The 3,886-nt window shown below is 58.7% G+C and overlaps 1 non-coding gene across 1 annotated transcript in view; it reads left to right on the top strand.

Moving 5' to 3' along the window:
- Positions 1–2,224: 2,224 nt before the first annotated feature.
- The window catches only part of LOC102898849, a 36,811-nt gene continuing 35,149 nt past the window's right edge, over positions 2,225–3,886 (top strand). Inside the window, exon 1 of the transcript XR_003047531.1 lies at positions 2,225–2,347. This is a non-coding gene — a transcript (uncharacterized LOC102898849). The remainder of the gene's footprint in view (positions 2,348–3,886) is intronic.

Consider the following 3,886-nt stretch of genomic DNA (forward strand, 5'->3'; position numbering starts at 1 on the left):
TTCCCGCTCGGCTTTCTGTCGAGATGAAGGGGTCAGGGCTCGTGCAGGGTTCGTCATCGTCGTGCGTCGTGCGTCGTGCGTCGTGCGTCGTGCGTCGTGCGTCGTGCGTCCTGCGTCCTGCGTCCTGCGTCCTGCGTCCTGCGTCCTGCGTCCTGCGTCGCCCTGTCTCGGAGCTGCCAGAGATTCCGGGCAGCTGTGTCCCTGGGACACTCGCGGCCACTCGTGCTCGGGGGCCGTGTCTGAAGACCGCAGGGGACAGCACGGAACGTGGTGCAGTGCGGTTTATCCCCGTGCAAACGCACCTGTCACCACGGTTCACGTGGACATCGCGCACAGTGAGGACTTAACGGCAGAAACGGGGCCGTGAGAACGTGCCCTTTCTCTGTGATGGCTCCTTGGATCCCCAAGCCGGCCACTAAGTCACAAACGGCGGGGAGCATCTACAGGGGACAGAGGGAGGAGTCACGTCCCCCCACTGGCCACAGCGGGGTGGGGTGAGATTTCCTCATTCGGCTCGGACCCGCCCACGATTTAGCGCTTAGGAGCTGTTTACGTCTGGAATTTTCCATTTTCCGCCGAACGTTTTCAGACTGTGGCTGAGCGTGTACGGCCCCCTGGGGTCCCCAAGGGGAGGGGACCCTGCCAGCTCTGTCTGGTGGGCAAGTGCGGGGGCTTCCCGTGGGACCATCCCTCTCCTTCATGACTGAGATGGCTGAGCACGGGGGGAATCCTGTGTCGCCCGCACCGGTGGCGGGTTTGTAACCAGGGGCTCTAAGCCGGCCCCGCCAGAGGGACAGTTTGTCACCTGCGCTGGGAGCACTTGACCTTGGCTTCCTCGTGGCTGATGTTGGGAACCGACTTGGCCGGCTCAAAGGACAAATGCGTACGAAATGGCTCTCGAAATCTCCCCGTGTCCCCCTGGGATGGTTTAGCCGTCTTGCACTCCCACCCAGAGAGTATGGGGGTGCCTGGTCCCCATCGCCGTGCCAGACAAAGGGGACGTCGAAGCATTGGAACTTCTGCCCATGCCATACGTGAGGGGGCGTCTTCCCGGTGTTAATGAACACATGTCTCAGCTGCGAAGCCGAGCGTACGTTTTCAAGGGCCATTTGGACACGTTTTCACATAAACGGTTACGTTTGCCCGTTTTCTCTGTAGGGTGTTTGATATTTTCCTTGATTTTTAAACACTCTAAGATTAGGCGCACAGCCCTGGGAACGTGAGAGCGGTTGCAGATTTTCTGCTTGTTTGTCACGCACTTTCGACTTTGCGTATATGGTGTTTTCCTCAGCGTGTAACACACGTTTTCAGTAGTGAAATTTGTCCGTTGATTGTCCTCCACTTTGGCTGAGAGTCAGGAGGGTGTTTCCTGCTCCGAGGTTAAAAATATGTTAACTTGTGCTTTCTCCTAATATTTCCGCTGTTTAAATTTTACCCTTTCGGCGTTTTTTTTGATAGGTACCGCGAGGCATGAATCTAATTTTATACTCTTTCCAAATGGCTATTCAGCTGTCCTAAGGCTGTTTACTAAAAAGCCCAGCTTTGGGGCTCGTGTCATGTGCCGATGCTTCCGGGGCTAGGCAGCCGCTCGACAGAGGCCAGCGCACCCAGCTAGGTCCTGGGACGCCCCCACCCCTGCGTCCCCGCCCTGCCGTCCGCGCCTGCCCGTCCCTTCCTGCAGAAACCACGTGAACACTGGTCCACGGCCCCACGGCCCCCCCTCCCGCCTGGCCCTGCTGCTTCCCAGTGTCACACTCTGTGCCGTGGGGTGCGCCCTGTGGGAACAGTGAGGCGCCAACTGTGTCCTTGGTTGGCAGTGGTCCCCGCTCCGGTGCCCGCCCCCCATCCCGAACTTGGCCGATCAGTCGACATCCACTTCCGGACAGAAACAGCAACACGCGGGGTCACGGCCGCCGGAGGGGTTCACCCAGGCGCCTCGCCTACGGCCGTCAGCACCACACCTCGCTCAGACCTTGGCACAGCTCATTTTGGCAGCACCTTCCAGCATATTCTGCCAAAGGCATCCGTGGGGGCGGAGCCCGAGGGAGGGGGGGCGTCTTTCCCAGGCTGTGAGCAGCCGGGGTGACCGGGGCGCCCCCGAGCCCGTGGGCATCCGAGACGGGCGCGCACAGCAGCGCCGCTCAGCTGGCCCGCGGGGGCGGGGGGCCGTGTACTCCCCCACTCGGCCTCGCCCCAGAACCTCACTCTGCTTGTGTGTTTTTTTTTTTTTCTTGCACAGTGTTCCCGCCACAACCGGATCGGGTCGCCATCGTGACGGGCGGCACGGACGGGATCGGCTATGCCACCGCCAAGCGCCTGGCCAGACTCGGCATGACCGTGATCCTAGGTGACGCTTTCTATGCTTCGTCGTGTGTGTGGCTGGCCCGTGAGGCACAGCTGTCCCCTCGCGGGTGGATGTGAACGTCGGCCTCCGTGCCGAGGGATCGGCACGCTGAGGGAGGCCGGAGCGGTGACGCTCAGGACCAAAAAGCGCAGGCCATACGCACCGCTGGGGCCCCGGATGCGGGCTCTGCATTGACATTGCGTGTGTGCGTGTGTGTGTCTGTGTGTCCGTGCGTGTGCGCGTGTGCGATTCACTGTGAAAAACAGCCCTAAATCTGAGTTAGTTTGTCACGGCTCATAGAACCGAGGCTGCAGCCTACGTGGCTTAAACAGCAGCCACTTATTATCCCGCGTCCTGGAGGCTGACGTCCGAGACACAGGTGTGGGCAGGGCCGGTCCCTCCCGGGGCCTCTCTCCTGGACATGTGGACGCCGTCCCCTCCCCGTGTGCTTACGTGGTCCCTCTGTGTGTGTCTGCGTTCATCTTTTTATAAGGACGTAGTCCTATGGGATCAGGGCCACCCACGTGACCTCATTTTTACCTAAATTCCCTCCGTAAAGACCCCGTCTGCATGTACGGTCACTTGCGGAGGTCCCGGGGGTTCGGGCTGCAACCTGTGAATGGCAGGAGACCGAGGTGGCCCGTAGCGGACCCTGAGCACATTTTCAGAGCAGCGGCTTCTCCTAAGTCCAAAGTAAGAGCCAGGTCCATTCGATTTCAAATTTTTTAATCCTGAATCTGCGAGTATTAAAAGAACATCCATGACTTACTAAAGGCTTGAGACAAGAACGTGCCCGAATCAAGCACATTGAAATTGCCACGAACACATCGGTCGCTCAGTTTCCGATCTGTTTGCAATATCTCGGTTCTGACTGTTTCCAGACATTATTTTAGTGGAGATCTCTTTTTTCTTCAAAATTCTTAGCGAATGGTCATGTGAGGTTTCGACCAGGGCCAGATGACGAATATGATAATAAGACTCTCTGTCCTTAGGGCAGAACGGGAGCCGTGGCCGTTACGTGGAAACGGGCGTGGCTCTGCACCCACGCAACACGGTGCGTCACATCAGGCGGCAGCCACAGGTGGCCCCCGGCATGCAGCTTGCTTGGGTTCGATGTTTATTTTTTAATAGGTAGAGGTCACGTTGCTGCTTGCAGATTCTTAACACCTGGCTGCTGGGGACAGTCCGCAGGGGGGACACCTGCATAGGAGCCCTGGCCCTTCCGAAGCCACGCGGTGCCTCCTGAGCTCAGCGGCCCCGGTCACTAGGACGCCGGGCACATAGAACAAAGAGGGAGCTGCCCGTCTAGGGGAGCTGACTGCCGTGGTGGCCAGGCCCCCGGCTCCCTGTGGCCAGTCATAGCTTTTGGGGGGACATGGAACTTCTATCCCCCAGTCCTCAGGGCTGGACGAGCACCCCGGCCGCAGATGGCTCCTTCATGTGTAAAAAATCACACGGGATTTCAGAAGTAAGCTCGTGCGCACACGTGGCCTCCACTGAATTGTGCATTTTTATTTAGTTATTCACTTTTTTTGGCTTCGA

The sequence above is a fragment of the Pteropus alecto genome, unplaced genomic scaffold (genome assembly GCF_000325575.1).
Source record: "Pteropus alecto unplaced genomic scaffold, ASM32557v1 scaffold96, whole genome shotgun sequence".
Classification (NCBI taxonomy): Eukaryota; Metazoa; Chordata; class Mammalia; order Chiroptera; family Pteropodidae; genus Pteropus; species Pteropus alecto.